We start from the raw sequence: 18450 nt of genomic DNA, 5'->3' as shown, positions 1-18450 counted from the left end.
TGCTGTCAATATCCTTTAGAAACCTGGCTCTACCGCCTCACAATTCGGAGGATCAGAGAGCCGCATGTGGAAATGTGGCCATGGCAGAGCATGCATGCCATTTGGGCTAAGAGAAGGGCTAAGGTGACAATGGCTCTTGCTAGAGGGTGTGGGACTCAGAGAGGACCAGAATCAAGGAGAGCCACTTGGAGGAGGTGGAAAGGACTGAAGAAAACCCTACCCCACTGACTTGCAGCAAAGGGGGCTGTGGGAGGGGAGATGTTGGCAAGGCAAAAAGAAGAAAAATATTTAGAGAACAAAGACAGTTTTGGGGGAGATGCCAGTATCTGCTGCCTTGTGGATATGTTCCCTTAGGAAGGGGCTGAGGGCCTGGCCTCTGGAGATGACTGACAACAGAAACAGGGAGTAGGATCTGGCTCCAGGTGTGGACAAAGACCTGGAGTGGGAACTATGTCCACATGATAGTGGGAAAAAAATCAGTGTCTGGGGACTTCCACTGCAGTTGGACAGAATAGAGGTTAGTACTCATTTCACTTCCTGGGTCAAGAAATCAGCAAAGATTTTTTTGAATGTGTAGAATTGGAAAGAAAGGAGAGGATAGGCCTGGATGCACAGGAAGCTGTGAAAGACAGTGCACCGGCTCTGGAGGCAGGAAGGGATCCAGAAGGAGGCAGTCCTTAGGATGAGCTGAGAAGGAAGATTCATTTGAAGCAAAATGATTTGATGATTTAACTCAATCCTTTGTACAGAAACCCCTGCAAACATCTAAGGCTCCTGGCTTCCTTTCTTCCCAAGCCAGCTGGGCACAGTAACTCTATGCCCATCCAAAGGAGCACCTGGACCACACCTATCTAGACATTGAAACCCACTGTCTGCATCTGGAGGGCCATGGGGACCATTAAGTAGGAGGGGGTTGCACAAGATAGGAACTTGTCACAGAGTAGCCTTCAGATAGAAGGTGATGTACAAGCTAACTAACTTTCTATAACAATGTATTCCAATCTGAACTTTTGTAAATGAGCATTTGAGCATCTGGGTTCCAAAGATGGAAATCTGATTGTGTTCCCACGCAATTCACAAGTTCAGAGGCTGGAGTCTGCTGGTGCTGGGTGTAACTGCATGGGACTTGGAAAACCCATACTACAGAGTTCCAGCTGGGCAAGAGGGTAAGTTCAAGAGATGGTCTGGATTTGGGTTCTACCCTGACATTGACTAGTTCAGTGATCATTCCCCTCTCTGGGCCTCAGCTGCTCTCTCTGTAAGATGGGGAGCCAGAGGAGAAGACCTCTAAGGGCCATTCGTCCTCCGACATTCTATAATTCCACATATGCTCTGTGGAGGAGATGACCTCACAAGTGAGACTGTACCATATTAGAAAATTATGATGACCAGGGCCTTTCCTGGAGTCCCAGTGGCTAGCGAGGATTCAGTTGGAAGAGCCCAAAGAGACTCAGGGCCTGAGTTGGAATACCACTCATTTGGAACACCCTCCCTTGTGCCCATTAGCACAAGTTACACTGGTTTGATTGCAGGGTCTTGAACTTGCCAAGCTGAATCCTGTCTTGAGGCCATTGTGCCAACTGTTCCCTCTCCTAGAACTCTCTTCCTGATCTTCAATGATTTCTTCCTCACCATTCAGAGCTCATGTTAAGTATTACCTCCTCTGAGCGGCCTTCCTGCTCACCCAAGTTTCAGTACTTATATCAATTCTTTGCATAGTCTGCTGGGGTCAGACTCTAAAATTATGTCTTCTAAAACAGATATACTGAAACCTTAACTCCCAGTACTTGTGAATGCAACTTTATTTGGAAATAGTGTTTGCAGGCAGAGTCAGGTTAAGATGAGGTCATATTGGACTAGGATGAACTAATCCAATTATCGATGTCACATATAAAGAAGGGAATTTGGACGGAGATGCACAGAGAATGCCATGTGACAACAGAGATTGGAGTGATGCATCTACAAGCCAAGGAACACCAAGGATCGCTGGCAGCCACCAGAAGCTAAGAGAGAATTAAGGGCCATATTTTCCCTGAGATCCTCTAGCAGGAACCAGTACTTCCCACACCTTGGTTCTGGACTTCTGGGCTCCAGAACTGTGGGGGAACATATGCCTGTTCCTTCAAGCCACCTCATTTGTGGTAATTGTTACTGCAGCCCAAGGAAAACGATGCACAGCCCTAATCCCAGTCCAGTACATTTCTAGTTTCTTTCTTTGTTTATTTGTGGTCTGCCTCTCCCAGGAGAGCATCAGCTCCATGCAAGCGCAAATCTTGTCTGTCCTGTTCATGGCTACACCTTCAGTGCCTGACACACTGACATTTTTTTAATGACGTGACAATGTATTTTTTCTGAAGGAAATAAATTCCTGTAAGTGGAATGGCTGAGTCAAAATGTAAGTGCACTTTAATTTTGATCGACCATCTGATTACTTTCCTCCTAGTGTTGTGGCAGTTGCCCTCCTCTCAGCTGGGCATGTGCGTGCCTGTCTCCCATGTCCTCTTCAGTCCTGGGGACTGCCTTGAACTTCATAATATTTGCCTTGGGAGTGTAAATATGGCATCTCATTGCTGTTCCACCTTTCATTTCCTTGGCAATTGGGAAAAGTGGTCATCTTTTAATAAATTTGTGTTCTATTTGCCCTTTTCTTGTGAATTGCTTATTTATAATCTTTGTCCATTTTTCTAGGCAGAATAATGGCCTCCCCTAAATTGTCCATGTCCTAATCCTCAGAACTGTGAATATATTAGGCTACATGGCGAAGATGAATTAAGGTTGCAGATGGAATAAGGTTGTGAGACCCTCTCAGGAGGCAGCCTGATCTACCCAGCAGGCCGTGCTGTGGTTAGGCCACCCCAGGTGGACTCAGAAGTCCTGACCTCCTGTGCCCTGAATACCACCTCCCACTTTGACGGTTCTTTCTCACCAACTAAGTCTGCTCTTCCTGCTTGGCAAGGACACTCAGCTCATCTCTCTTTCCTATAATGAAAAATTTCAAACCTACAGAAAAGCGTAGAGAGCAAAATAGCTCACATTCATTTACCACCTGCTCGGTAGTGATAATTTTAACAAAATTTGCTTCCAATTATTTTTAAAGACATAAAACATGACAGGTATAAATGCAGTTTCATGTGTAACTCTTCTCAGTTTTTTCCCCTTCCTAAACTTAACCCTTCACTTCTACAGAAAACCTTTATCTTGATTTTTGTGTGTCCAAGAATTTTATTCTTCCCACACATGTGTACATCCACAAATAATAGATACTATTCTAAATGTTTCAAAAATTATATACATGATCTAAAACTATTTATAAATTTACTGCAACCTCTATTGAAATTTCAACAGCCTTTTTCACAGAAGTAGAAAAGCCAACTCTCAGATTCATATTCACACGAATTGCAAAGAGCCTCAGATTGTCAAAACAATCTTGAAAAAGAAAATAAGGTTGGAGGTCTCACACTATCTGGTTTCAAAACTTACTACAAATCTACAGTAATTAAACTGGTATGGTACTGCCATAAGGACAGCCATATAGACTAACAGAATAAAATAGAAAGCCCAGAAATAAACTCTCTCATATGTAGTCAACTGATTTTTCACAAGGTTGCCAAGATCATTCAATGGGGAAAGGAGAGTCTTTCCAAAAAATGGTGCTGGGAAACCTGGATCTCTACATGGAAAGGAATGAAGTTGGACACTTACCTCCCACCATGCACAAAAATGAACTCAACATAGATCAAAGAATTACACTTAAGAGCTAAAACTTTTTAAATCTAAGACCATAGGGGGAAGCCTCTTGACACGGAATTTGGCAACAGTTTCAATCTAATACCAAAAGTATATGTAACAAAAGAAAAAATAAATAAATTGAATTTCATCAAAATTTTCAAATTTCCTATAAAGTTTTTTATAATAATCTCTTTTTATCTTTTAATATCTGTGGAATCTTTCTCATTGCTGATATTGGTAACTTAGTTATCTCTACTTTTATCTTGGGGTTATCAACCTAATTATCTTTTTCATAGCCCAACTTTTTGCTTTGCTAACTTTCTTTGTTGAATATCTGTTTTATATTTAATTAATTTTGGTTCTTATTTTTCTTATTTGTGTCTTGTCTTTTTTCCTTGAGTTTAAGTTACTATTCTTTTTGTAACTTCTTGAGATGGAAATTTAAATAACTAGGTTTAAACTATTTTCTCTTACTACACATGCCTTTGAAACTATTGTAATATAAAATTATTTCTCACCACTGCTTTGAATATTTATCTCAGATATTTTATGTAGTATTTTGATTTCCATTCAGTTAAAATATTTTCTAATTTTCTGTGTGGTTTTTTTTTTTGCCCACGGGTTATTTACAAGTTTTCTGTTTATCGTCCAAACATTTGGGGTTTCATATTATAATCTTTCTTTTGTTTGTGTCTAGTTGAGTTCCACTTTGCTCAGAGATCATACCCAGCATGATTTCATCTTTTGGAATTTGTTAAGACTTGCTTTATGGTCCATACCTGTTCTAATACGCATTTAAAGAGAATGTGTAGTCTCCAATGGCTGGGTGCAATATTCTATAGCTGTCTATTAAGTCATGGTGATTAATACTGTTGTTCATGTTTTCCATATACTTACTACTTTTCCTTTTTTAGTATATTTTATTTATTGAAAATTGGAACTGCAGCTGTCCCAATTTTTCTCTCCATGCCCCCCCCCCCCGCCACCCAGTATCCCCCTTCCCTCCAGCAATCCTCCCTGCCTTACTTCACGTTCATGGGTCATACATATAAGTTCTTTGGATTCTCTATTTCCTATACTCCTCTTAATGCCCCCTGCCTATTTTGTACCTACCAATTGTGCTTCTTAATCCTTGCACCTTTTCCCCCATTTTTCCCTTTCCACTCCCAGCTGATAACCCTCCAAATGATCTCCATATCTATGATTCTGTTCGTTTTGCTTGTTTGCTTAGTTTGTTTTGATTTTTAGATTCAGCTAATAGTTGTGAGTTTGTTGTCATTTTACTGTTCACAGTTTTGGTCTTCTTGTTCTTAAATAAGTCCCTTTAACATTTCATATAATAAAAGCTTGGTGATGATGAACTCCTTTACCTTTATTTTGTGTGGGAAGTACTTTATCTACCCTTCCATTCTAAATGATAGCTTTGCTGAATAGAGTAATCTAGGTCTAGGTCCTTCTTTTTAATCACTTTGAATACTTCTTTCCAGCCCCTTCTTGACTGCAAGGTTTCTTTTGAGAAATCAGCTGACAGTCTTATGGGTACTCCTTTGTAGGTAACTCTCTCCTTTTCTCTTGCTGCTTTTAAGATTCTCTCTTTATCTGTAACCTTTGGCATTTTAATTACAATGTGTCTTGGTTTGGTCCACTTTGGGTCCAACTTGTTTGGGACTCCCTGTGCTTCCTGGACTTGTATGTCTATTTCCTTCACCAGATTAGGGAAGTTTTCTTTCACTATTTTTTGGAATCAATTTTCAATTCCTTGCTCTTCTTCTTCTCCTTCTAGCACCTCTATGATTCATATGTTGGTATGTCTAAAGTTGTCCCATAGGTTAATAAACCTTTCCTTGTTCTTTTGAATTCTTCTTTCTTATTTCTGTTCTGACTGAATGTTTATTTTTCCTTTTATTCCCAATTGTTGATTTGAATCCTGGCTTCCTTCCCCTTACTGTTGGTTCCCTGCATATTTTTCTTTATTTCACTTAGGCTGTTCTTCATTTCTTCCTTTATGTTGTGGCCATACTCAATGAGTTCTCTGAGCATCCTGATCATCAGTGTTTTGAATTCTGCATCTGATAGGTTGGCTATCTCCTTTTCATTTAGTTCTTTTTCTGGGATTTTGTTATGTTCTTTCATTTGAACAATATTTCTTTACCTCCTCAATTTGGTGGCCTCCCTGTATTTGTTTTTGTGTATTAGGTAGAGATGCTTTGACTCCCTTAGTAACATGGCCTATATAGAAAAGGCACCTGTAAATTGTGTGAGGTGGAGCTTTAGGTAATTGAAGTGGGGCAAACCACTTCAGTGCCTTGTGGCTTTGTGGGGTGGGGGCTGGGAGAGGGGTCAATGCTGCTGCCTGGTTTCTGGAAGCCCGCTGGACACTTGCCCCACTTCCAATCACCTCACACACCTCCTATATGTGATTAGCATCCTTCCAGCTGCTGCCATGGGTTTTGCGTATGTTCTAAGCCCATGTGGGCCCTTTAAGTGGTGGAAATTTGGCAGTTACTTCAGCCATCCCCACCCCCACTAATTTTTACAGCCAGTGGTAATGGGGGTTTATCTTCCCAGTGTTGGAACCCTGCGCTGTGCAGTCTGGCCTGGGATTGGGATTGCTTCCTCCCAACGTGGATAATTTTTAAGGTAGTAAAATATTTTCCCTCCCAATTTTTATCCAATACACATGAATGTGGGACTGTCCATTCCACTGCCTTTTCCACCTCTCTGCACCTCACTTCATTCTCTGTGCCCTGGTTCTGAGACTCTGCCCCTCCTACCTGTCTGGATGAATGTAGCTTCTTTAAATTCTTGGTTGTCAGACTTCCATACAGCTCAATTTTCTGATGGTTCTGGGTGTTACTTGTTTTTGAGATCTGTTTGCAATTCTTTCTGCAGTTGTGTAAGGAGGGGAAGTATATCTACCTATGCCTCCATCTTGGCCAGAAGTCTTATTGGTTTCTTTATCTGCTTTTTTCTTTTTGTTGCTGATAGAGATGTGTTAAAATCTCCAACTCTGATTACAGATTTACCTATTTGTCTTTTTTCATCTGTAAATTTTTTGCTTTGTGTATTGTGCAGTTCTGTTATTAGGATATACAAATTTATGATTGTTATGTCTTCCACCCTTAACTTCCATTACTACTTTGGCTGTAGTATGTACTTTGTCTGATATTAATAGAGCCACAATTTTATTTTGGTGAGTGTTTGCATGATATAGATTTTACTACCTTTTTACTTTCTACCTTTCTATGTCCCATACTTAAAGTGTATCTCATAAATACCACATGATTGTTTTCTTTTTATCCAGCCAGATATTATTTGTCTTTTAATAAGAATATTGAGAAGCATTTGAATGTAATATTTTGTTTCTTTTTAAAAATTTATCCCACTTCTTTTGTAAACCTTTACAGGTTTTTGTAAACCTGTTAAATTTTTAGTTGTATTTCTATTAATTTTTAGCAGTTAACTCAGAGATGCTTCGACTTTTCAAAAAATATGTTAGTTATTTATTTATTTAATTTTGGAAAGAGAGGAAGGGGGAGAAATAGAGGAAGAGAAAGATCAATTTGAGAGAGTCAACATCTATCAGTTGCCTCTTGCCTGCACCCCAACAGAGGACTGAACCAGCAACCCAGGCATGTGCCCTGAGCAGAAATGGAACTTATAGCCTTTCACTTTGCAGGATAACACTGAACCACAGAGCAACACTGGTCAGCACTGTATCATTGACTTTTGGGGTCTACCTTAAATTGGTACCATTACTATTTACAAGTAATAGAGGACATTTAAAACAGTATGCATTCATGTCTTATACTACTATTGCTATATGTTTTTCTTCTATCTGTGATGTAAATCCCACAAGTCATGGTTATTGCTGTTGCTTCCATCAGTCCTCTTATATTCATTCACATATTTGCCCCCATGGTTCTCTGTATTCCATTCTGCAGTTCTGTGTCTCCACTTGGGGTCATTACTCTTGTATTTCATGTGGTCTGGGTCTGCTGTTGGTAAATTCTCTCAGCTTTTGTTACTGTGAAAATATCTTTTCTTTTCTTACATTTTAAAAATGTTTTGCCAACTTTCAATCAAGATGGAGGCATAGGTAAACACACCTTGCCTCCTTGTACAATTAGAGCAAAAATTACAACTAGGCTGCAAAACAAATATCTCTCAGAATTGTCAAAAAATCCAGCTGCATAGAAGTCCAACAACCAAGGATTTAAAGCAGCCACATTCATTCAGATGGGTAGGAGGGGTGCAAATATGGAGGCATGGAGTGACACAGAGAGATGAGGAGATGTGGAATAGGCGGCCCTACATCCATGCTGTAGATAAAAATTGGCGAGGTATACATTGGGAGGGAGGGATCCCAGCCCCACACCAGACCACCCAGCTCAGTGTTCCAGCACCAGGAAGATAAGTCCCCATAACTTCTGATTGTAAAAACCAGTGGGGGTTGGGGCAGTGGAAGAGACTGCAGGATTCTCAAGAGATTCCTCTTACAGGGCCTGCAATGGACTTAGGACTCATATTTACCCACCCACTAAGATTTAGCACCAGAGCAACAACTGGAAGGATACCAGTGGCATGCGGGCAGAAACTGAAGTGACTGGCAACCAGGAAAGTGCTGGGAGACAGCTTCCTCCTGGGCAAAACTCCAGAAGTCAGGTAGTGGCATTGTCTCCTCTCCAAGTCCTCCCCCACACAGAGCCACAGAGTGGCGACATGGGTTGCCCTGCTCTGGTGATTACCTAAGACTCCACCCCATACAAATTACAGGTGAACTTTTCTACAATAAGCCATGCTACTAAGAGAGGAAGTCAAAGCAGCTCTCCCTAATACACAAAAACAAACACAGGGAGGCTGCCAAAATGGGAAGACAAAGAAATACAGCGCAAATGAAAGAACAGAAGAAAACTCCAGAAAAAGAACTAAATGAAATGGAGACAAGCAACCTATCAGATACAGAGTTCAAAACACTGGTTATCAGGATGCTTCATTGAAGTACTCATTGGGTACTTCAACAGCATAAAAAGACCCAAGCAAAAATGAAGGTTACATTAAGTGAAATAAAGAAAAATCTAGAGGGAATCAGGAGTAGCAGGGACGAAGCCAAGAATCAAATCAACAATTTGGAACACAAGGAAGCAAAAAACATTCAATCAGAACAGCAAGAAGGAAAAAGAATTCAGAAAAAAATGAGAATAGGCTAAGGAACCTCTGGAACATCTCTAAACTTACGAACATCTGAATCATAGGGGTGCCAGAAAGAGCAGAGAAAGAGCAATAGATTAAAAACTTACTTGAAAAAATAATGAAAAAAAAAACACCCTTCCCTAATCTGGTGAAGGAAATAGACATACAAGTCTAGGAAGCAGCACAGAGTTGGACCCAAAGAGGACCTCACCAAGATACAGCATAATTAAAATGCCAAAGGTTAAAGAGAGAATCTTAAAAGCAGCAAGAGAAAAGAGGGGCTTACCTACATAAGACTGTCAGCTGATTTCTCAAAAGAAACTTTGCAGGCTAGAAAGAACTGGCAAGAGTGATCAAAGTGAAGAAAAGGAAGGACCTACAACCTAGATTACTCTATCCAGCAAAGCTATCATTTAGAATGGAAGGGCAGATAAAGTGCTTCCCAGACAAAGTAAAACTAAAGGAGTTCATCATCACCAAGGACTTATTATATGAAATGTTAAAGGGACTTATTTAAGGAAAAGAAGAAAATAAAAACAATGAACATAAAAATGGCAATAAATTCACAACTATCAATAATTGAATCTGAATAACAAACTAAGCAAACAAACAAAACAGGAATAGAATCATAGATATGGAGATCATTTGGAGGGTTATCAGTTCAGAGAGGAAGGAGGGCAAAGGGAAGGGGGAAAATGGAAGAAAAGGTATGGGGATTAAGAAGCACAAATTGGTAGGTATAAAATAGACAGGGGGATGTTAAGAAGAGTATAGGAAATGGAGTGCTTGAAGAACTTATACGCATGACCCGTGGACATAAACTAAAGAGGTGGGAATTGCTGGAAGGAATGGGGTACTGGGTAGAAGGGACAAAGAGGGAAAATTGGGACAGCTGTAATAGCATAATCAATACAACATATTTAAAAATAGCTTAGGCAGATTTGTCAATTTATTTTCAATCATAATTGACCAAAGAATATTTTTTTATTAATTTTTATTTGGAAATGTTTTTTTTTTCACATGAAGCAATTAATACACAAATAGTGTACTAATGTCTTAAACATAATGATAAGTTTGGAAGAAATTCAGAAAACATATCTATCACCATAAATTCCAGAAATCATAAAAAAGTAAAATAAAAGTGTTTAGCCTTTTAAAATTTTGAAACAATCTCAAAGTTATGGGAAAATACAAAGTCCAATAAAAAGAACTGATTTCTCCTGAAATATTTGAGAGTATTTCACCAACCTGATGTTTTAATACCTCTGACAAATTTAGTATATGTTTGCAATAAATTATTCTCTGGCATAACCACAGTACAACCTACAAAATAAGGAAATTAATAAACTTGCATTCCATCTTATCTTAGGCCCTGTGTAAGTCCTTGCAATTGTCCCAGTAATGCCTTTAGAAAAGGAATCATGCTTTAGATCAGGAGTTTAGGTGTCATGAGTTATCATGCCTTTTTGGTCTCATGCAGTCTGGACCAGCTTCTCGACTTTTCATAATCTTGATACTTATGATGATTACAGGCTAGAGATTTTCTAGACTGTCCTCAATGTGTATTTGTCTAATATCTGATTTGTCAGTATTGTATTCAGATTATACATATTTCAGAAGAACATCACAGGAATAATGCTGAGTTCTTCTGATTGCATTCCATCAGGCAGTGCTTAGCAATTTGTGCCATTACTGGTAGTACACACTTTGATAAAGTAATCAATATTCACTGCCAGCCTTCTAAACACTATAAAGCTATTTTCCCCTTTAAAATTAATAAGTATTTTGTGGAAAAACACTTTGAAAAATGTAAATAGTCCCTGTCCTCATTGAACTTTGCAATTTAACTATCTAACCATTTACTTATACAACTATAGACTTGTGGTTTCCTATTTTATTCAATGAGTTATAGTCAGTTGTTATTCTTTATTCTCATTTTCAGATCATCCCTGATTTGATCAATGTGAGCCACTTCAAGGCAGCTTCTGTATCCTTTTGAATGTCCTCATCAACCTTTGAGCACTTTGTTGCATTTTGAAAAAAGGTATTCCAGAATCATTTTATTATTTTATTTTTTATTATTGTTCAAGTACAGTTTTCTGCCTTTTCCCCTCACCCCTCCCCACCACCCCAGCCATCTCTACCTCCTTTCTCTGTTTCTACCCCCAACTTGTTATTGTCCATGTGTCCTTTATAATTGTTCCTGCAAACCCTTCACCCCTTTCTCCCATTACCCCTCCCCTCTCCCCTCTGGTCACTGTCAGCCTGTTCTGTATTTCAGTATCTTTGGTTCTACTTGCTTGTTTGTTTGTTTTGTTGTTTAGGTTCCTGTTGGAGGTGAGATCATATGGTATTTGTCTTTCAATGCCTGATTTGTTTCACTTAGCATAATGCTCTCCAGTTCCATCCATGCTGTCACAAAGGGTAGGAGATCCTTTTTTCTTTCTGCTCCATACTATTCCATTGTGAAAATTTACCACAGTTTTTTGATCCATTCATTTACTAATGGGCACTTGGGTTGTTTCCAGCACTTGGCTATTGTAAATTGTGCTGCTATAAACATTGGGGCACATAGGTTCTTTTAGATTGGCGTTTCAGGGCTCTTAGGATATAATCCCAGCAGTAGAATTTCTGGGTCAAAAGGCAGTTCCATTTTTAGTTTTCTGAGAAAATTCCAGACTGTTTTCCACAGTGGCTGCACCAGTCTGCAATCCCACCAACAGTGCACTAGGGTTCCCTTTCCTCTACACCCTCTCCAACATTTGTTGTTTGTTGCTGGCCATTCTGACCAGTGTGAAGTGGTATCTCATTGTGGTTTTAATTTGCATCTCTCTGATAGCTAGCGATACTGAGCATCCTTTCATATGTCTCTGGACAGAGGCAACTCTTTTGGTGGTTGGGTCACCAACTGACTGATCTCATAAGAAATCAAAAGGCCATTCGGGTTAATTTTTGTTTCTATGGCTTCTTCACTGTCAGCACCATCCTCAAGTCCACCTCCCCACCCCGTCTTCAAAGAACAACCAAGTGCTGACTCCAGTGGGAAGCCCTCTGGGGGTGGACCAAGGTAGAACAGAGTGAGCTGATACCTCAGTGCACCCATAAGCCACAGTGGGCTGCTGTCACTGACCTAACCCCTAGGTACACACCCTAGCTCCATTAGGCAGCACAGTGGTGCAGTGCTTGGAATCACACACAACCACCATTAAATCCCACCTTTGCAGCTGACTAGCTATGTGACTTTGGGCAATCACTTTTTTCAACTGAAATAACGTCTGGAAACCTGGTGTACAAGGGAGATACCTGTAAATGGCAACAGTCACTCCAGCTGGATTCCCTGACACCCCCGTCCCCAGGTGCCTAGCTCTGTGCTGGGTGAGCGGAGGCATTGTCACTGTCCTGCCAGCCAAATCTCTTTCTGGAACCCTTCCGGTTCTAAAGGTGGTCCCTCCCCTCCTTCCCCACCTGGCAGACAACAGAGGGCGCCACTGAAAGGGGGCTAGGCCGGCTCCCAGAGGAGCCAGTCAGAGTGTGCGAATGCCGCAGAGCCACCCTGGGATGCAGCAGTGGGGCCCCTGGGCCAAACTCTGCCCACATCTCTGAATGGCCTGCCTTCCCCGGGCTCCTGGGCTGGCCTTGGCTTTCATGGCCTGCCTGGCAGGGCGCCAGGCCAGTCCCGTCCCTGGGCTCCGCCTGCTTCCCAGCCCAGAGAGCATGAATAAATTAGGCTATTCTTAGTAAGGCCTGAAAAGGACCCCTTTCTATCCAATGAGAAAGATGGAGTTTTTTAAGTATTTATTTCTCAGGCCCAAGCAGTACAATTAAGAGGGTCTCCCAGTTCTACAGTGGTGGAGCCCCCAGCAGCCACGGTGCTGGGTGCACAAAGGGGCCCCACGGGCAGGAACAAGGTGATTTCTGCTCTGCTAGGATTTGGCTAGGAGAAAAGATCATCTGCCGGGTTGGGGCAACCCGGGGGGTGCTGGCAGCTGGAAGAACTGCTCCCCTTGGCAGCTCCTGTGAGCCTGCCTAAGGGGCCGGGCTCAGGGCTGCCAGTGGGCCCTGCAGACCTCAGAGCTTCTGCCTTAGCCCTGCCCAGAGCCCCAGGTGCTCCAGGGCCCCTTGGGCCATCTCTGTGAGCTCCTTGCCCATCACGTCAGCTTCTGGCCTCCTTTGTGCTCTTCACACACGTAGAGTACTTCCCCAGATTCCAGCCTTGTCTGCTGCTTCTCTTCTGTCAGGCCTCTGCTGACCTGACCATCCATCTGCAGAAGAGCTCTCTCTTCTCATCGTACTCCATCGTCATTCTGCATTTCCTCTGCGGTGCTTAAGTCAAAATGGAATCACTAATTTATATGTTCATTGTCTACTCCCAACTACAGTGTCAGCTCCACCAGGGCAGGGACCATACTGGCTTGTTCACCTGTGTAACCTGGCACACAGAGTAGATGCTCAATGAATACGTTTTGAATGAATGAATGAACAAAGCCAAAATGTGGTACTTAGGTGCCCAAGACGCACCTGGACCTCTTCTTGTTGCTAATTAACAAGTTCAACTGACAGTCTTATTCTCTATAAGCACCTGAGGAAAAACCCATCATGGGTAGTGGAGATATGGGGTGATCCTCTACTAAAAACTAGCATAAACACATCAGCATGGCTCTGTCTCTCACCCACCTAAAAGGAGAGGCAGCTCATGCCAACATCTGAAACCTTGGGAATTTTCTAAAGCCATCATGGACTAGATGCTCAGAAATCCCCAAATACCTTATTAATATTTGGGGATTTTAATATTTGGGGATAATAATATTAATTATTAATATTTCATTTGCATTGAGAGGGTCTATACTTGTCAAAATAATCATAAAAATGACCATTATACATTGAATTCCTATACCAGGCATGTTCCCTGTCTTAGCCCAGACCACCATAATGAAATCTCACAGATTATATGGCTTGAAAGAGACATTTATTTCTCACAGTTCTAGAGTCTGAGAAGTCCAAGATCAAGGTGTTGGCAGATTCAGTTCCTGGTAAGGCCTACTTTCTTGCTTGGCAGATGGCCATTTCTAACTGTGTCCCCAATATGGTGGAGAGTGAGAGCTCTGGCATTTCTTCCTCTTCTTATAAGGGCACTAATTCCAGCATGGGGGCTCCATCCTCATGACCTCATATAAACTTAGTTACCTCCCCAAAGCCCCACCTCCTAATACCATCACATTGGGGGTTAGGAATTCAGCATACAAATTGGTTTGGGGGGCACATACATGCAGTCCATAACATTCCTTACACCAACTATAATCTCTACAGAAATACCACAAAATGATTAATCTCATTGAATAGGACTCCAAGGTACAGAGAGGTGATGTGACTTACTCAAGGTCACACGATAAAACTGAAGGTCAGTGTCCTTCTCCTATAGTAAGTGGCCTCGTCAAACTTGCTAACTAACCCCAATCACACTGAGATCACACAACAAGCCCTAGGACGTGGTTGGCCTGGCTAGTCAATTTTGGAATTTGTTGCTGAAAAAAATCTCAGAAAAATGACATCCTGAACTGGATACTACCTTTTGCCCTCAACATCACATTTTGGATCTGCTCATTTACTGTATCATCCCACAAGGATTTATTGAGTGTCTAGTGGACTGTGGGATACAACAGTGAGCTAGCCAGCATGGTCCCTGTCCTAGCAGGTCTGACCTCTAGTGGGGAATAGACAATGAATGAGCGAATTAATAATTACTTTTTGGGATAAGGAAACATCCTGTAGAGGAAACACACAGAATGATGGGTGTAGAGTAATGGGGAGGGAGAGCTCTCCTGCAAACGGGTGATCAGAAGGACCCCTTGGGGCAGGAGACAGGACAGGGACTTTTAGAGGGACACAGCCTAATGAAGGTCAGTATACTTGCTCCTGAACTTCAGAATCACACCTGTGGAGCTCAACACCCTCTGTTCAGAAGGGGCACCCAGGTGGGGTCCACATCATATGGTCCCGGTGTTGACTGCTTCTCTGGCCACAGGGCCTCCCTGTCACCTGCACCTTCTCCCCAATGGCCACCACTACCCCACACCTCCTTTTTGTTTTTTTATTGATTTTACCACATCTGAGGAGTTTTTAATGGGAGAAAGGGCCTACAAATGGGGTTGTTTGAGGACAAGGAAATGAGCCACTTGCTGTGATGAATGTTCTTGAAAAGCAATTTATTTTTCACGGGTAGCTTGCCGGGCTTGGGAACAAAAGTGCTTTGGCTGCCTATCAAATATTAACAGAGGCTAACTGTTTTCTCAGCATTTCTCTTTCCCTGCACACGCTCACTCGCGCCTCTCCCTATGCATGACAGAAATGACATCAAGTTCAAGAGCTCCCTGGGGTCCTCTCCCAAGATAAAGTGGCAGCTGTTTTCATGGGACTCTGAGGCCCTCTCCCTCCTGCCCACTGTCTCCCTTCACTCATTTGCTTCCAAACAGTGACTGCACTGCAAGGACATTTTCCCTCTCCTGGTGGGAGCAGAGGGGGTGGGTCCCCAGGAAATGAGAGGTCAGGTGGAAACCCTGAAAGTACCAATGCTGCCCTCAGAGCTAGGAGCCCATCTGTGGTCTCCATACAGTTTAGTAAAAGGGAAAATAACCTTGCACCTTTGCCCCTGGACTCCAACCACATCCCCCACTGAAGCTGCCACATTCACAGTGTGAAGCAGCTCTTCCCAGGTATCCTCAGTTTACCTATGCAAGGTCATTGTCCCCCAAGGATGGATATGCAGTCATTGCAGTGTGTCTTCAGGGAAGAGCTCTCAGGTGGTGTGACAGAGAAGCCACTGATACTCCTAACGACTCATCAGAACTCTGCTTTTCCAAAATGATGGTTGTGCTTGGTTGTCTGAAGAAGTCCTTCAAATTCCTGGGAAATATGACAGCTAAAGCAAAACAGGGGATTACGTTTCCAGATGGGCCCTCACAGTACCAGCAAAAATTCCAGTGTCTGAAACTTACTGTTACATGAGCCAGAGCTTTAGCAATAATCCCAGGAAGCCGGAAGTCTCTTGCTACAGTGTGTCCTGCAAGGGAGACCAGACCAAGCCCCATGTCTCTCCCCTGTTCACCCTTGAGCTGACTCCTGCTTATATGTTTGCTAAAGGGGCAGCTCCCAGAAACAAAAGCCCAGCTGAGGTGACCCTCAGCCCCTGGACGTTCCTGCCAAATCATATTGGAGATGTGTTTGGAGAAGTGACTAACTTCCCCAGCAGAGGCTGAAATTGGGAATTTGGATTTGTTATCCTGATATTTCTCATCTCAGTGATTAAGAAATAGAAGACTTTATGTCCTATAAAAAGGACTTGAGACAAAGATAAGGAGGTGGGCTTCCTTTTGCCCACTCTGCCAGTCCCAGTTCTGGAGCTTGGACAGATATCTGACTAAGACTCTAAATCCAGCTTCTGACAGGGCTGCAGAAGCAGGGCCTGAAAGGTCAGACCTGTGTTCTCCACCTTCCTCTGGGACTGTGGTAGCCAGGCTCCAAAGATGGACTCCAATGAGCTTTGCCTCTGGTCTTCACCTACTTTCAGGGTCCCTTCCCCTTAAATGTGGGCCAGTCTTTTGACTATCTTTTGACTAGTAGAATGTGACAGAGCGACACTTGTACTTCCAAGGCTAAATCACAAAAAGCCTTGCAACCTCTTCCAAAATCTCTTAGGTCACACATCTGGAGGTAACCAGGCTCCATGTATGGAGTCTGACTGCCCTGAGACTGCCATGCTGGGAGGAAGTCGACATAGCTAGGCCATGTGAAAAGAGAGCTGTCTGGCAAGTCCCTAGCTCTCCCAGGCACCCATCTGGGAGCCACACATGCCAGTGATGAAGCTTTGGTGGACAACCTGCCCAGTTGAGCCTCAGGACTCCATCTCCAGCCACAATGTAAATTGCAACCATAAGAGAGACCCCAAGTGAAAACCACCCAGCTAAGGACCATCAATTCATGAAAATAACAAATAAATTGCTATGGTCAGTCACTAAGTTTTGAAGTGTTTTGTAATGGAGCACAACAAATCCAGAACAGAGATGTTGGTGTGGAGAAGCAAGAGCTTTGCAAGGAATTCCTCAGCCCAAATAGCCAATGGTTTCAAACGGTGGTTTTAAACTCATTCAGCTAAGGAATCTTTTGTCTACTGGAAATGATAAATAAGACTCTGATAAGTAAGATAAATAAAAGCAGAGCAGCTCTCTTTTGAAAATATGGGAGACCCTGACCAGTCTCTCCTTTTCCCACAAGCCTGTGCAGCAGCCCCTGGGAAATGAATAAGACTGCCACCTGATCTCCCAGGGCTCTCTCTCTTGCTTTCTTCCATTTTTCAACAAAAACAAACAAACAAACAAACAAATACCACAACAGATTTTCTTTATCCACACTTACTTGCTGAGGGTATCTTGGCCATGCCCTGGAGCTGTGTCCACAGTGACCCTCCTGAGGCCTCCCATATATCCAAAAGTTACAAATTCTGAGCATCTTCCACTTTTTTAGCAGGTGGAAAAGGCCCTGGGTGGCCCCAGTACCTGTGTCCTTTGGCAACACCCTGCCTTTCTTCCCCAAAGGACTCAGGGGTCATGCTCCAGCCAGCCCCTTCTGAAATGCTTATACGCATTTCATGCCAAGAGACAATGTTATCAAAAGACATCGTTACCAGGCTCTGTCTTACCCAGCTTACCTTTAAGGTAGAGAAAAGACACCTATATATAATCCCTGTTGTCCTAATGGAGAAACTGAGACCCAAAGAAGTTCAAGCTTGCAGTAAAGGAAAAGTAGAGATTGTTGCAGCCCCAATCTAAGCTTCTCCTCAGGCAGCATTAGCTGTTCCACCACCTCTGCGTGCATGAAAAGGGTACCTACCTGTGGGCCTGCTGAGAGGGCATGCCTTCTCTTCCAAAACCAAGCTGGGCTGAAACCCAATTCTTTCCCCAGACCTCTCTGGAGCAAAGGAACCCAGCACAGCTCCCTCCCTACCTGGGTTATCCTAGGTGATACAGGAGACTGAGTGCCTCCAAGAGATGGTGATTGCCCAATAGCCATGGCCCTCCCTGTGCAGACAGCATGTACTGCATAGAGTAGATCTTGTTCCATTTTCATTCTTATCGCCAAATCCCCCCAAACTCTATTTTGCTCATCATGCTGACTTCTCCTCAGGGAGAGCAAGGACTTGCATAATAAGCACTTGACTCATCTCCAAAGCCAAGGTTTGTTCCAATGGGTTTGACTTTCAACCTCCTTACGTCTCCTTGAAAAGATGAACCGTGCTTTTGTACCACAAGACATGCCAGGAATAGCTCACACAGAGTGCTTTCGGGAGGTGGGGTGCTCATGAGAAAGAGGCCACAGATTGGCCAGACATCTACAAGATGATGGATGCCTTTTTCCATTGTGCCTTGGACAAGCAGTTGAGCTTTATTATTCATGTCTTCTGCAAAGAGGTCATGATGTGAGAGTGTCCATGCTCCTTTGGCCAGGACATACACTCTGCGGACCACGCTTACATCT

Source organism: Phyllostomus discolor, chromosome 4, assembly GCF_004126475.2.
Source record: "Phyllostomus discolor isolate MPI-MPIP mPhyDis1 chromosome 4, mPhyDis1.pri.v3, whole genome shotgun sequence".
Taxonomy (NCBI): domain Eukaryota; kingdom Metazoa; phylum Chordata; class Mammalia; order Chiroptera; family Phyllostomidae; genus Phyllostomus; species Phyllostomus discolor.
Note: the sequence above shows the minus strand (reverse complement) of the source record.